The sequence below is a fragment of the Chiloscyllium punctatum genome, unplaced genomic scaffold (assembly GCF_047496795.1).
Source record: "Chiloscyllium punctatum isolate Juve2018m unplaced genomic scaffold, sChiPun1.3 scaffold_93, whole genome shotgun sequence".
Taxonomy (NCBI): Eukaryota; Metazoa; Chordata; class Chondrichthyes; order Orectolobiformes; family Hemiscylliidae; genus Chiloscyllium; species Chiloscyllium punctatum.
The window spans coordinates 870,973-887,459 of record NW_027309827.1 but is presented as its reverse complement, the minus strand read 5'-3'; positions in this window follow the sequence as shown (position 1 = coordinate 887,459).

Below are 16,487 nucleotides of genomic sequence, written 5' to 3'. Positions count from 1 at the left end.
GGACCACGCTTTTTTAAAATTTGGCACGTTTTACTCAGGTCTGTTTTGCAGCTTCATATTCAGGCCAACAATTTTAGGAACAAATAGTCACCATTCAGACCACCAAGTCTGTTCCACTATTGAATGGTTCCATATCTGATCTGATAAACTTGAACTGCACTTTCTTGCCTTTTGCCATAACGCTTGATGTCTTTGCTCTTTGAAGATCTACCGATCTCAGCCTCATTACACTTAATGACACTTCCTCAACAGCCTTCTGCGACAAGAAAGTCCACTGATACAGAACTGTCTGAGAGAATAAATGTTTCTTCGTCTCTATTTTAATTGTGAGATCCGCATTCTTATACGAAGTTAAAAATCGCACAACACCAGGTCATAGTCCAACAGGTTTAATGGAAACAATAGCATTTGGAGAGCTGCTCCTTCATCAGGTGGCTGTGGAGTACACAGTGGTAAGGTACAGAATTTATAGCGAAAGGTTACAGTGTCATGTCACTGAAATTATTCATTGGAAAAATACCTTGATTGCTTGTTAAGTCTTCCATTTGTTAGAATGACTATGTTAGGTTCATTTCTTTCTTATGTAAATCGAAAAACTTTCTTTTGACAGTTACATTCTCAGGTGGACTTTACCAGTTAGTGTCAGCACAGATAATATGTTGAAGGTGCTAGTCCCTGAGTGCTGCGTCTATGCCATAATGTTTAGACTGACGCTCATCTAAAAAAACAACATGGTACATTGGTGAAGCTGAGCAGAGGCGACAGCAATGGAACGGGTGCTGCACATCAATCAACAGACAGGTGTGCCCCTTCCCAGTTGGAGAACACTTCAGTGATCCAGGACATTCGACCTCGGATCTTCGGGTGACAATCCTCCAAGGCGGTCTTCGGAACAGGCAGCAGCTAAAAATACCCCCGCAGAGACTGAAAGCTAAATTCGGTACCCATGGTCATTGGGTTCATGTCACAGTCCAGGTGATCCCATTGCCCTATCTACAAACAGAGACCCTCCTACACACGAGTGTGCACGCGCGCGTGCACGCACACACACACACACACACACACACACACACATACGTCTGTGGGGTGAATTTATACTTGCACAGTTACATTGTACTTTGCTCAAAAACTGCATGAATCCATGTAAGTCTCTGGTAACTCATTTTTATAAATTAGAATCAGTCTAAACATTATGGAACAGACAGCAGCACATGGGGGCAGACACCAGTTGTTAAACTTCACCTGAGAGTGAAACTTTAAAATAAAAAAGTTTTGCACTTTACATATGAAAGAAGTGAAGCTCACATGGTCATTCTAACAGATCGGCGACTTAGCAAACAATCAAGGTATTTTTCAATGTACAATTTCAGTTACATCACACTGTAAACATATGCTATAAATTTTGTGACTTACAACTGTGGACTCCACAATCACCTGATGAATGAGCAGTGGTCCGAAAGCTAGTACTTCCAATTAAACCTGTTTAACTATAACCTGGGGTTGTATGATATTCACATTTGCATACCCCAGTCCAAAACTGGCATCTCCAATTCATTCGATACGAGGTGCTCTAGTCACAGAACCAAACTTTCTGCATCCAACTTATTAAATCCTTGAAAATACCTCTATGTTTCAAAAAGGATCATTTTGTAGTACTGAGTCTCAGCAGGCAAAGGCAACTGATTTCAGCGTTTCTTCCCATTTGATTTCATCTCCGATATGAAATTCTCACTGACTCTGACAGAACTGCTACCTTTGCTGTTCTGTGATGTCAGGAACTCATGTTCAATTTAAGATTTCCATAAGGAACAACAATATTTTTTTTCCCTGACTGGAAATCAACATTGGGAAATAGCATTGAGACAGCTGCATTTCAGCACTTTCGCACCAAGGACGACATATGTAATGCTTGGAACTTTTCTTGATGACTTTGTTTTTGCCTATTTTGTTCAGTTGAAAAATGACAGTTTTTGAGTTTTTAAAAGCATGGCCAATGGTCCTTCAGCCTATTGCATCATCATCAGTTATCAAACATCTGGCTTGTAAACACAGTTTCCAGACGTGACTCATCGCCCGGTGTGTTCTTACATTTCAAGTCTTAGTTAAATTGTTAATCAATTTCTTAAGGGCTTGAGTGGAACAAAAAACATCTCTGTGAACTAACATTTCTGAAAGACAAACTCTTACTCGGAGCAATTTGTCAGTTTTCCTCATGATGCTGCGGAAAATGTTTCTGCGCTGACATCTGAATTGGTTCACCCTGTTTCTTCCTCAGCTTCCTGGTAACGTTAAAGTTCGATGAATAAAACCTGGAATGGAAGCCTGACCTCAGGAACAGTGGACTTGTCTTTAATTTCCTGCAATCCCATTCATGCATGTCGCTAATAAAGGGGATGCTACCATCTTTACCCAATCCTGCCTACTTGTGTCTCCAGGACCTGAACAACATAGCTGACCCTTAATCCGAGAATGACGACCGTGTGGGAAAGCAGGCCATTCGGCCCTTCCAGTCGACACCATCCCTCTGAAGCACATCCTATCAGACACACACTCTATACCTATTCCGTTCCCCTTCATTTCCCATGGCAGATCCCAGTAACCTGCACACCTTCAGACTGTGGGAGGAAACTCACACAAGCAAAGAGAGACTGTGCAAACTGCACACAGTCACACGAGACTGGGATCGAATCCATGTCTTCTGTGCAGCGAGGCAGCAGCGAATCAGGAAGAACAACAAATGCTGTCCTGACCAGCGACATCCACACCCTGTGGGTATATCAGGAAGAACAAAAACATATTCACAACATGGACAACGGAACTTGCGTCTGCATGGACATGATTTGAACCAATCGTTCATCCTGGGTAGATGCAAGGACACCGATATCACAGAGAAACCAGGGCAATGCGGGATTCAATTACATGCTGAAGTGGAAACTCATTTACTCAGTCAAACTGGGGACAGACTATTCAACAATCCCGTGTGTGGGAAGGGCTCAATGAGCAGAAGAACCTCCAGAGTAACCAGCAAGATTACATATCCCAGAAGGAGATCAATTAAACTGTCAATGCTGCTGTTAATCCCAACCAGCTGTCAGTTTCATAGCGTCAAAGTCATAGACTCAAACAGCATGAAAACAGGCCTTTCACTCCTACCAGCTCATACTGAACATAATGACAAACTAAACGAGTCGCATCTGACGGCTCTTGTAACTGCTGAGGGTTAATAATGCCCTTGTGATATTATTACTGCATTGTTAATATGAATGTCCAGATATAATTCTGTGGACACGGGTTCAAACCCTGGCATGGCAGATGCTGGAATTTTATTTAAATAAATACCTAGAGTCTAATGATGATGTTGAATCAGTTGTTGTAGATCTAATTCACTGATGCCTGATAGGGAAGGAAACTGCCTTACCTATCTGGTCTGGCTGGTATGTGATTCCAGATCCATAATATCGTGGTTGATTCTGATCTTCGCTCTGGGCAATAAATTATGTACCAGGCATGAATGAACAGCTTTTGTTAATTCCACTGATACTTTCCTATTCATTTATCGATCCAAATATCCTGTAAATATTGTAAATGTACTTTCATTCATCACTGCCCAGGAAGTGAATTGCACACATAAACCATCCTCTGTTAAAAAAAAGCCTCTCATGTCTTATTTTAAATCCCTCTTTTCACTTTAAACACTTAAAGTCCCCCTCCTTGGAGAAAAGACAGTTACTGTTAACTCCAGCCGAACTCTCAATAATTTATAAATTTCTATCAGGTCGCCTTTCAAACTCCAGTGCTCGAGTGAAAATATTCTCAGCCGATCCTGCTTTTCGTTATAAGACAAACCTTCCCCACTAGCCATACGCTGGTATACCTGTTCGAAACCTACTCCAGCTGAATAATTTCCCTGCTATTACTGGGCGGCAAGAACTGGACACAGTTTTCCAGAAGACGCATCACCCAATGTCCTATTCAACTTCAACAGAACGTACCAATTCCTACGCTCAAAGGACTGAACAATGAAAGCAAGATGACATTTTTTTTAACCATTCTGTCTATATATGAAGCAAACTAGAATGAATTATGTACTTGCATTCCTGGCCTCCGTGTTCCGCAACACGATGCAACGCCCGATCATTAATTGTATAAGCATACTAATATTTGATGTAGCAAAATGCAATACCTTCCATTTATCCAGATTGAACTTCATGTGACATTTTTCAGCCCAAAGACGCAATGGATTAAGATCCTTCTGGAATCTTAGATCACCTTCTTTGCAGTCTCCAATTCTGCTGTCCTCTGCAAGCTTAAGAACCATGGCTTCTATGAGTTCTATTGTTTACTCATCTAGGTCAACGATTTTTAATTATTTGTCGTGGCCATTATTTAGTTGTTTGCAAATCAGGTAACAATTAGTCATGTAGTTAACCATGAGGAAGACAACCATAGACTGCAGGGAGATTGGAAACAATTGGCAAGAAAATGTGCTGAAAGGAATTCAATCCAGTGAAGTGGGTGATAATGAATTTGAGGACGCACAATGAGAAAAGTGTGAATACCGAGTGGTTTAAAGTAATAAAAGAGAAATTGGAGTAGACATTCACGAATGTTTGAAGGTGATTGGACAAGGGATCAAGTGGTCTCGAGAGGTTGGAGATACTTTCTGTTCTTGACAGCAGGTGGGAACATAAGAGCAGGGAAATGATGCTGGAACTTCAGCAACGGCCTATTCAAGATCAATAGACAGGGGAATCAGATGGACGGAAGTGCGTACTGCAGGTGCTGGAAATCAGAATCAAGATTAGAGTGGTGCTGAAGAAGCACAGCAGGTCAGGCAGCATCCGAGTTGCAGAAAAAAAAAATAACGTTTCGGGCAAACGCCCTTCATCAGGAATAAAGCTGGGAGCATCGAGGGTGGAGAGATAAATGGGAGGACTAGGTCTGGGAAGAATTTAGCTGAGAGTGCAAGAGGTGGATAGAGATGGGGTTAAAGGTGATAGGTCGGAGAAGAGGGTGGAGTGGATAGGTGGAAAGGAAGATACACAGGTGGGACAGGTCAGTAGGCTGGTGCCAAGTTAGAAAGTTGGAACTCGGATAAGGTGGCCGTGGGGAGATGAGGAAACTGGTGAAGACCACGTTAATGCCCTGGGGTTGAGGGTCCCGAGGTGGAATGTCTGGCGTCTGGTGGTGAGGGAATGGGGGTGGAGGAGACCCAGGAACTGCATGTCCTTGGGAGAGTCGGAGGGGGAGGGTGTGCTAATTGATGTTTTTGGTCATGGGGCGTTGGAGTTGAATGTTGTGGGTGCCCTGGAAATGTTCTCTGAAGCGCTCTCTGAGAATGTGTCTGTTGGCCCCAATGTAGAGGAGACCGCATCGCGAGCAACAGATGCAATAAATGACATGTGTGGAAGTGCACATGCACATTTGATGGATGTGGAAGGCTCACTGGAGCCTTGGAAGGATGTGAGAGGGAAGATGTGGGTGCAGGTTTTGCATTTCCTGTAGTGGCAGGGGAAGGTGCCGCGAGGGGAGGTTGGGTCATTGGAGGGCGTGGAATTGACGAGGTAGTCGTGAAGGAAACAGTCTTTGTGAAAAGTGGATAGGGGTGAGGAGGGAAATATAAATTTCCCTGTCACTGCAGGATTGCAAAACCTGCACCCACATCTACCTCCTCACCTCTGTCCAAGGCTCGAATGAAGGCTGCCATATCCATCAAAGTTTCTCCTGCACTTCCACACATGTCATTTCTTGTATACGTTCCTCCCGATGCGGTCTCCTCTAAGTTGGAGAGAGGAGATGTGTTCTCACACAACACTTCAGAGGATATCTCCAGGATACCTACAAGAATCGACCCCAGTGCCCAATGCCAAACATTTCAACTCCCCCTCCCACTCTCCCGAGGACATGCAGGTCCTGGGCCTCCTGTATCGCCACTGCCTCACGACCCAATGCCTGGAGGAAGAAAGCCTCATCATCCGACTCAGGACCCTTCAACCATATGGCATCAATTTGGACTTCACCCGTTGCCTCAATTCCCCTCCCCCTAACTGACCCCAGTTCCCACCTTCCAGCTCAACACCATCCGCCTGACTTGCCCCACCTGTGCATCTTCATTCCCACCTATCCACTCCACCTACTTCTCTGACACATCATGTTTACCCCCCGCCTGCATCCACTTACAGCACTCTCAGCTACCTTCTCCCCAGCCCCACCCCATTCCCATTTATCTCTCCATCCCATATGCTCCCAGTCTCATTCCTGATGAATGGCTTTTGCCTGAAACGTCCATTTTTCCTGCTCCTCAGATGCTGCCGGACCTGCTGTGCTTCTCCAACACCACTTTAATCTGAAGGGGAGTCTGTTGATTGAGAGGGTTTTCGGATATTTTCTATTGTTGACCACAGGCTGTGGATGATAGCAGAACTTTTACAACCACCAGTTTAGGGAACAGCTAAAGTACTGTGTACAAGTCTGGTCATGGCATAAATCAACATTATTCCTAAAATTGTCAGATAAAAGATGGAAGGCTGAAGTATGCACCTTTGCCCATCAAGACCGTTTCACCAATGAGTTTGTCACTGATTCCTTTCCAAGTCAGGGTGCTATGGGCCTTGGAGGGTAACTTGAAAATGGTGGCGTTTCGTTGCATCTTCCAACCTTGTCCTTATAGTCAGTACAGCAGTTGAGCTTTGAAGGTTGTCAAAAATGCACGAATGACTTACTCCAGTGCATTTTATAGTTGGTGCACTCTGCTGCAATTGTGCCTTAGCGGTGAAGGGAATGAATATTGCAGGTGTTGAAGAGGGTACACTCAAGTGACTGCATTGTCGTGGACGGTGTCCAGTTCCTGAAGTGTTATTGAAGTTACACCCATCCAGGCAAATGGAGAGAGTTATATTCCACGTCCCATTTGTGCCTTGCAAACGATGTAGGATTCACAGAACAATGAGTTGAGTTTATAATCAAAAAAATGTCTCAAGAACATGTTATTGTTGTCAAAGTGTTTATGTAGCCAGCTTCTGTAAGTTTTTCCCCCCGAAATAATAGCTCTGTGGACGATTACACGGGGTAATTTGTTTACAGTAAAGTTATTAAATGTCAATGAGATATGATTAGTTTCTCATTTGTGAGAGTGATCATTACTCTATTTCGTCTTTGTGTGGACCAATCTGATTCCAATCGCTGTCTGATTTCAAGATCCAATTCCCGTCTGTGCTCGAAATTTCAACCGTTTCTTCACATAAATATCTCCACCTGCCTTCATAATATGTAAGGATTCTACAGGGGACAGCAGAGATTAATGAACATGTTGTCAACACTGGAGAAAATGGAGCTTCGTGGAATGATTGGTTAGGCTGGGATTATTCTCCTTGAAACAAAGGAGAGGGAGGGGACCTCTATAATCACATAATAACATTTATAAACGTTCAATATTCATGGGATCTTGACAGGGTAGTTCCGGGCAGGTGGTTCACCCTCTTGTATGAGGAGAGCACCAGAGGGCATGAACTCAGAATTAGATATTACCTATTTAATTCAGAAATGAGGAGTAATTTCTTTGCTCAGGGGCCAGTGAATCGGTGGAACTCCTTGCCGAAATTGTTGCTGAGGCTGCGTTGTTGCGCTTTTTTAAACTGTGCCAGACAGATATTTAACCAGAAAGACGATGAAGCTTTGTCGAGGCAATGCTGGAGAATGGAGTTGTGGATTATCAGATCAGCCATGAGTTTGTTCAATGGTGGAGCAGACTCGATGGGCTGAATGGCCGACTTCCATTCCTACATCATTTGGTCTAACGCCTTATTTTATTGATACCTTTAGAATTCTGAGGGGATGGAATGAAGAAATAGAAAAGGTTTCTCAAACTGATCGGACAGATCAGGAACTAAGCTCATTAGTTCATGAACAGGAAATGTGCTGTGGCCTGGATACAACAAATGGCACTGGGCACACCGAGGATGGGTATTTGCAGATGTTGTGATTGCTAAAGAAAATTGGTAGATCTAATAGTGTTGCCAACTTGGTGATCATGCTGGATGATGGATCGCGGTATGATTCACACAGCAAAAGGTTTTAAAAGAATGAAAGATTCGTTTCATTGGAAAAGTTTTCTGCGGTTCCAAGACAATTGACAGTTAAAAATACTGATCAGAACTTTGTGTGGAGTGTTACATTAAAATTCACAATCCCACTGGATAAACTATTGCACCCGATGTCTCCTTATTTATTCACCTTTCATTCGACGTAAATTCATAGAAAGTCAAGATGGAATGAAAGGAGAAAAGAAACGTTTGCACTCCTTTTCATTATCCCAATGTAACTTAGAACAGAATCAAATTGCTTTACTTCGACTTTGATGAGGTATCGATTTATCACAAATAAATCGAAGTGCAATGAAGGGCAAGAGCAAGATTCTCCACGTTAAATGTTGCATTCAATTTTGCTCCGAATTTATTTCAGATTAAAGAAAATACTGATGAGAAAAACAGAAGGTTATACTACAAAACAAGATGGCAGTTTTGATGCTCAGTTACTTTGGCAGATTTCAATGGGTATCAAATGAATCCAACATCATGGCGATCGTCCTCCCATCTTTATGGCATGGGATTAAAACAGGAAATCGATCTCCAAGAGACGGGTCACTTCCTATTCATTATGGAATAGCTGTCCTTGACAATAGACAAAATCTGCTCAGATCCATTTATAATGATTCATGTGGAATATTAATAGAAATCTTTCAATACTATGAGTTTTTGTTGCTGAATCTTACTCAGCTGCATACGTTTCCGGTATTTCTTTGCATCTGAAGTCGTCCAAATTAGATATTGTTTCCTCGCACCTTCTACCCCCTACACCCTCCTTTACACTTTTACCTGGCCATAGGCTATCTCTCTCCTGGTGAAACTCACTGCTTCTGTGTCTCTAAATGTGCCTTTCCAAATATTTTGGAAACGGATTGTCTGAGTGAAAGAAATTCTGCTCCCATTATGTCTTTGTCCCACATCGATGGTTTTGAAATCTTGACTTTCAGAAATTTATGATCTTGAAAGAGTGAATTTGCCACATATTTACTCTCTCCAAACCTCAAATACTCCGGAAAACTTCCATTCGGTTTTTCTTGGTTTAGTTTCAAATTTTCCAAAACACAAATAAATAAAACTCCATCCCCACTAAATGCCGTCAGCATTGTCTCCAATGTCTTAGCAGCCCAGTAAATGTGGCAGCGTCCTCTCTGATAGAATCTCCGATTCCCTACAATTCAGAAAGTGCAGTTCAGCCAATCGAGTCTGTCGGGAGACTCTGAACAGCATTTCAAACAGACCTAGCTCCCGTCTCTATCCCCGCAGGCCACTGGCTTGTGATTTCAAATAAACCTGCTGGAATAAAACCTGGCATCGTGTGACTGCTGACCTTATCACTGCGTTACCCATGGCTAATTCACTTAACTTACTGAATTCACTCCCTGGACATATCAGCACAATTTAACATGGCAAATCCACCTAACCTATACACTTAAGAGCAGTGCGAACCACTGAACAAATGTACCATCACATTGAACACTATCTGTATCATTTATACACTGGCAACTCCGCCTCGTGAAAGCAAGCTGTGCCCACCAACCCGAATTCAATGCATCCAAACGCGGTTCTACGCTGTACAACCTCAGTAGTTCTGCTGGAAATGTATCTATGCTCAGATCTGAATGGGTTTATTCTGTTTTCTTCCTCAGATTCCTGCTTTAAATAAACATATCAGTCAGGAACAACTCTATATAATGGTTTTTATTGCAACACAAACACAATGTGCAGTTTGCTGAAGTTACGTGTTTGCACTATCACTGACAATTTGTCTTCCCAGGAGCTGCAGTCCTTCCCCAGGTGATTCAGACAGCACTGTCCTTCCTGTGACATGTCCCATCGAGAATGGAATGCCAGCCATGAATAACCTTCACTGGGGAACAGAGCGACAGGTTTAAAACATTTACGATGCCCCCAGCGGAGAATTGAGCCCTGTGACAGGCGGGGACACTAACCACGATACTGTGGAGGACAACAACATCGAAGGAGGCCCTTCAGCCTGTTGTGGCCGCACTTGTCAAATACAACTGCTTAACGGCCTGAATCAAGTTCCATCGTTTAGCCCAAAACCTTACATGTTTTGGCATCGCAAATTAACATCTCAATTTTTTTAAAGGTTAGAATGATTTTTGCCTCTCTGACCCTTTCCGCAAATCTACTCCAACCTTTCTGCCTTTTCCCGAAATCTCTTGGCCCCAGTGTTCCATCCCTCCATCAATAACAAAGGCTTCTTTCAGTCTATCCTATCCATATCCCTCAGCATTTAGTACATCTTAGTCATGTCTTCTCCAATCTCCTCTGCTCGGCGACAAACAACCCCAGTCTGTCCAATCTCTCCTCACAACTGAAACTCTTCAGCCCAGACAATATCCCAGTGAATCGTTTGCAACGTTCCTATTGCGATCACATCCATGCAGTACTCTGAATTGCAGAACTGCACACAGTAATCTAGCTAGGGCCGAATGAACTTTTGTTTCCTATTCTGTTACAGTATGAGGGCGTCGCTGGCTCGGCAGTATTGATTGCTATCCATAATTGCACAGCGGGCAGTTGAGACTCAACCATATTGTCGTGAGTCTGGAGTCACATGGAGGCCGAGCATGTAAGAATGACAGTTTCATTCCTTAAATGGCGTCAGATGGATTTGTTTTTTTTTCAACAATTGGACATGGATATATCGGAGTTATAAGAATCGTAATTCCAGATATTTATTGTATCCCAATTCTACCACCGAGCATGGTCGGAGTCAAACCCAGGACCCTGGTGTCTGAATTAACAGTTTAGTGTTCAGTGGTAATAGCGCTCGGCCATTGCAAAAAAGCAGTGAAACTGATCTTATCCAATTAAGTCGCTTTTCCCCGATACTGTTCTGTGCCAATTTTCTGAGCTTGACCCCCCCAATAATATCTGGTCCATATCAGTAAAAGCTGCTACATGAGTATTGATCTCACAACAGTGGTAACCAAATGGATCAAATGGTCTGCAGTCCCGATGGAGGGGTTGGGGCACGTTCACCCAGCAACAGTGACCGCAGCCACACAGACTGATCAGTATCAATGGGAGAGTCTGTATTAGATTCTGCAATGCCTTAGTAAAATAGGAAATGACTCCGCAAACACATGATGAAAGAGCTGCGCTTCCATTAAACCTGTAAGACCATAACCTGGTGCTGGGTCATTTTTAACTTTGTACTCCAGAGTCCAACACCAGCATCTCCAAATTAATGAAATGGGGGGATGGGATCGTAGGAGGGAAGAAATCTCTGAGAACGGGTGGATTTGAATTCTGACATATGAAACACAGAGATGTGAGCGAGCAGAGTTTGAAGGAAAAAAAAATCACCTTGGAGAAAATCAAAACATTAAAACAACTGATTCCTTTGTGTTTCATAAAAGACTGGGACACACAGAACAATTACTGCCGTAACTCGGATTCGAGCCGAGGTTGCTGCGGCCACAACGCAGAGTACGAACCACTATACGGTCACGGCAAACCACAAACGAACACACTAAACGCATGCAATAAGTACAGTATCATACGAAATATTAGGCAGCGCACCAAATGCACAATATCAGTGCTTAGCGAACAGTAGCAGATATGTGGGAACTCAGAATGGGCTGACCGTTTAATATCGGTTCCCCCAGTGGCTGTGGTGATTCCATCATTAATGTGTTGAGGGCTGAGATAAATAGATTTCTCCAAAACATCAAAGACTCCGGGGACAGTGCAGCTTTTGTTTCCTGTATATCCACCAATATCATTTATTGTATCCGTTGCTCCCGGTGCAGTCTCCTGTACATTGGGAAGACTGTGCACCTCCTAGCAGAGCGCTTTAGGGAACATCTCTGGGACACCCGCACCAATCAACCACACAGCCCTTTGGCCCAACATTTCAACTCTCCCTCCCACTCTGCCGAAGACATGGAGGTCCTGGGCCTCCTTCACCGCCGCTCCCTCACCACCAGACACCTGGAGGAAGAACGCCTCATCTTCTGCCTCGAAACACTTCAACCCCAGGGCATCAATGTGGACTTCAACAGTTTGCTCATTTCCCCTTCCCCCACCTCACCCCATTTCCAAACTTCCAGATCAGCACTGTCCCCATGAATTGTCCTGACTTGTCCTCCCTGCCTATCATCTATTGCACCTATCCATTCCACACTCCAACCCCCCGACCTATCACCTTCATCCCCTCCCCCACTTAACTATTGTACTCTCTGCTACTTTCTCCCCACGCCCACCCTCATCTCACTTATCTCTCCGCCCTTCAGGCTCTCTGCCTGTATTCTTGATGATGAGCTTTTGCCCGAAACGTCGATTTTACTGCTCCTCAGATGCTGACTGAACTGTTGTGCTCTTCCAGCACCACTAATCCAGAATCTGGTTTCAAGCATCTACAGTCATTGTTGTTACCAAACTTTTGTTGAAATGTATATTTCAACAGCAATGCAGTTTACCATCGGTTACTTCACGAGTTTCCCCACACTAGTCAGTAACCACTGCTGCCACAGAGTCCCAGTTCCCAGTCCCAGAATCAGAGGAACTGAGTGGCGCAGTCGCGAATAACCAACTTGAAATCAAGATGGGAATGAGGTCGCAGAGATACTCGATGGCTCAAGTGACACAACCGGAGAAAGCACGGTGTTTCTATGATGGTTTAGAGGCGCAAGCAATTCCGAGGTTGGGAGTGCTTCTGGTCAAAGGCGGGGCAGAAGGGAAAACCTGTTCCCGTTTATAATAACAGCAATCTACAGTGCATCTTGCTGAGACAGCAGAGTGCCACAACTGGACCGTGGGCAGCTGGTTTGAAGTTTAATTTTGCTTCATTATCACCCACGTCCCTGGAATGAATTGCTTTCACCATTTTTATTTCCAATTGTTTAATATCTCCCTGTAGTCTGCGGCTTTCTTCCTCATGGTTAATTGCATGACTAACTATTGTACGATCTGCACACTGCTGAATCACGGCCACTAGAAGTAAATATGAATTATTGATCGATATGAGAAAACAGTAGAACTCACAGCAGGCATGCTTCATAGGTTTGCTGGCGACACCAGTATTGTAGACAGTGAGGAAGATGATGTAAGTTTCAAAAGGATCTTAATCCAATGAGTCGTTGTACTGAAAAATGTAACGTGGAGTTCAATCTGGATAAATGGAAGGTATTGCATTTTTGTACAACAAAAAGAGTATGGCTTTGCGTATGTTGGAGAACACGGAAGCTCGGTGTGCAGGTACATAATTCCTTGTAATTTGCATTACCAACAGACAAGATGGTTCAAAGGCATTTAACATACTTCCCTTCATTGCTCAGTTCTTTGTGTATAGTAGTTGGGACGTTATGTTGAAGTCTTGCAGGATATTGATGAGGCCTCTTCTGGAATATTATGTCCAGTTCTGGTCGCCCAATTGTGGGAATGATATTATTCAGCTGGAGTAGGTTCACAAAAGGTATACACGCTTGTTGCCAGTGGAAGGTTTGAGTTATCATGAAAGGCTGGATAGGCTGAGTCTATTTTCAGATTCGAGATTGGGGTGCTGGAAAACCACATCAGGTAAGGCAGCATCCGAGGAGCAGGAGAATAACTTTTTTCCGCGCAAGTGTCGTTCATCAGGCTCTTTCCTGAAACGTCGATTCTCCTGCTCCTCAAATGCTGCCTGACCTGCTGTGCTTTCCAGGCACAACACTCCCGACTCTGATCTCTCATCTGCAGTTCTCACTTTCTCCTAGTTGAGACTGTTTTCACTCTTGGTTAGGGGTTTGAACGGCGACCTGACAGAAGTTTATGTATTATTGAGATGCAAGTTTAGAGTTAACGATAGCGGCCTTTTCCCAGGATGGGGATTTCAAGACGAGAGGGCATATGTTTAAGATGAAAAGAGAGATTTTATTTTTAAAAAGACATGTGAGGCATTTTTTTTTAGGGATGGTGTTTTACGTGTGCAATTAACTTGCTGAGGAAGTAATGGATGAGGGTATGTTTGCAACATTTAATGGACAGTTGATTGCAAACATGAATGGGAAAGTGGGAGTTTTAAAATAAATTTATTCATGCCGAGTACATCAGTTATTTCCCAGAGGACATTTAAGAGTCAACCACGATATTATCCATCTGGAGTCTCATGTGGGACAGAGCAGATGAATATGTCAGTTTGCTTCCCGAACTGGCATGAGTGAATCAGATGGAATTTTCCACACAACTGATTCAGGGCATCACGAGACTCTTCAATTCCAGGTGCTTATTGAATTCAATCTCCACCATCTGTCAGGCCAGGGCTTGAATTCTTTGTCCCCAAAATATTACCTGGTTTTTTGGATTAACAACACAATAACAAAACTACAAGGGATTATCACCACTCAACGGGTACAGGAGGAGGCAGATGGGACTAGATTAGTCTGGCAGTGTGTTCAGCATGGATTGGTTGAACTGACAGGCCTGTTTTCATGCTGTATGACTCTATGATTGACGCTATGGAACAAATAGCTGGTTTGTATTAACAGCAGCATTGACAGCATAATCGAACACCTGATGGGATATATAATCCTGCTGGAGTCTCCGGAGGTGGTTTTGCTCAGTGATCCCTTCCCACACACGGGACTGGTGAACGGTCTCTCCCCAGTGTTACTGATTAAATGAGATTCCATTTCTATGGTTAATTAACTCCCTTCCAGCAGTTCCCACATTGCCCTGCTTTCTCTGTGGTATCAGTGTCCTATTTTCTACACAGGGTGAACGATCCTTTCAAATTGTGTCCACACAGATACAAATCCTGTTTTCCATGTTGTGAATGTGTTTTCAATCTTCCTCATTCACCCACAGAGTGTGAGTATGACTGGTCTGAACAACATTTATTCTTCGCCCCTCGTTCATTGCTATCTGGCTACACCACAAACCCGGTTGTGATCCCAGCCTCGGGTGTCTGTCTGTGGGCAGTCTACACATTCTCTGTGTGTTTTCATTTTTATTTATCCCTCTGACCAAAGATGTGCCAGTTACAGGGATCAACAATGGGAAATGCAGGCTTATGGGACAGGGAATACCATGGGGTCTGGTGGGATGCGCTTCGGATGTACCGTGTGCACTGGAAGGGCCGATTAGACTGCTTCCCCACGCGGTGGAGATTCTTGAATTAAGGGTCAGCTCATGTTTTTCTGGTCCTGGAGTCTCTCGTAGGCAGGACTGGGTGAAGATGGTTGAATCCACTGCATAAGGGACATGAATGAACGGGATTGCAGTAAATTAAAGTCATGATCTCTTTTCCTGAGGTCAGGCTTGTATTTCATGTTTTATTCATCGAACGTAAACATCACCGTTTCCGGTGTCCCAACCCCCAAGGATGACGAGTTTAAAATATCACCGCAAGCAGCACCTTCTCCAGACTTGACTATGTGGAAGAAACTGATACTGAGCTGAGGAGCGTATGGCTAGTGGGGAAGGTTTGTGTTATAACGAAAGGCTGGATCGGCTGAGAATATATTCACTCGAGCACTGGAGTTTGAAAGGCGACCTGATAGAAATTTATAAATTATTGAGAGTTCGGCTCGAGTTAACTGCAATTCACTTCCTGAGGCAGTGATGAATGAAAGTACATTTACAATATTTACAGGATATTTGGATCGATAAATGAATTGGAAGGTATCCGCGGAATTAACAAAAGCTATTCATTCATGCCTAGCACATAATTTATTGCCCTGAGGGAAGTTCAGAATCAACCACAATATTATGGATCTGGAGTCACATACCAGCCAGACCAGATAGGTATGGCAGTTTCCTTCCCTATCAGGCATTAGTGAATCAGATCTACTGATTCAACGTCATCATTAGACTCTAGGTACTTATTTAAATAAAATTCCAGCACGTGCCATGCCAGGGTTTGAACCCGTGTCCACAGAATTATATCTGGACATTCATATTAACAATGCAGTAATAATATCACAAGGGCATTATTAACCCTCAGCAGTTACAAGAGCCGTCAGATGCGACTCGTTTGGTTTGGCATTATGTTCAGTATGAGCTGGTAGGAGTGAAAGGCCTGTTTTCATGCTGTTTGAGTCTATGACTTTGACGCTATGAAACTGACAGCTGGTTGGGATTAACAGCAGCGTTGACAGTTTAATTGATCTCCTTCTGGGATATGTAATCTTGCTGGTTACTCTGGAGATTCTTCTACTCATTGCGCCTGTCCCACACACGGGGTTGTTGAATAGTCTGACTCCAGTTTGACTGAGTAAATGAGTTTCCATTTCGGAAGGTCATTGAATCCCGCATTGCGCTGGTTTCTCTGTGATATCGGTGTCCTTGTATCTACCCAGGATAAACGATTGGTTCAAATCATGTCCACGGAGACGTAAGTCCCATTGTCCATGTTGTGAATATGGTTTTATTTTCCTGATACAGCCACAGGGT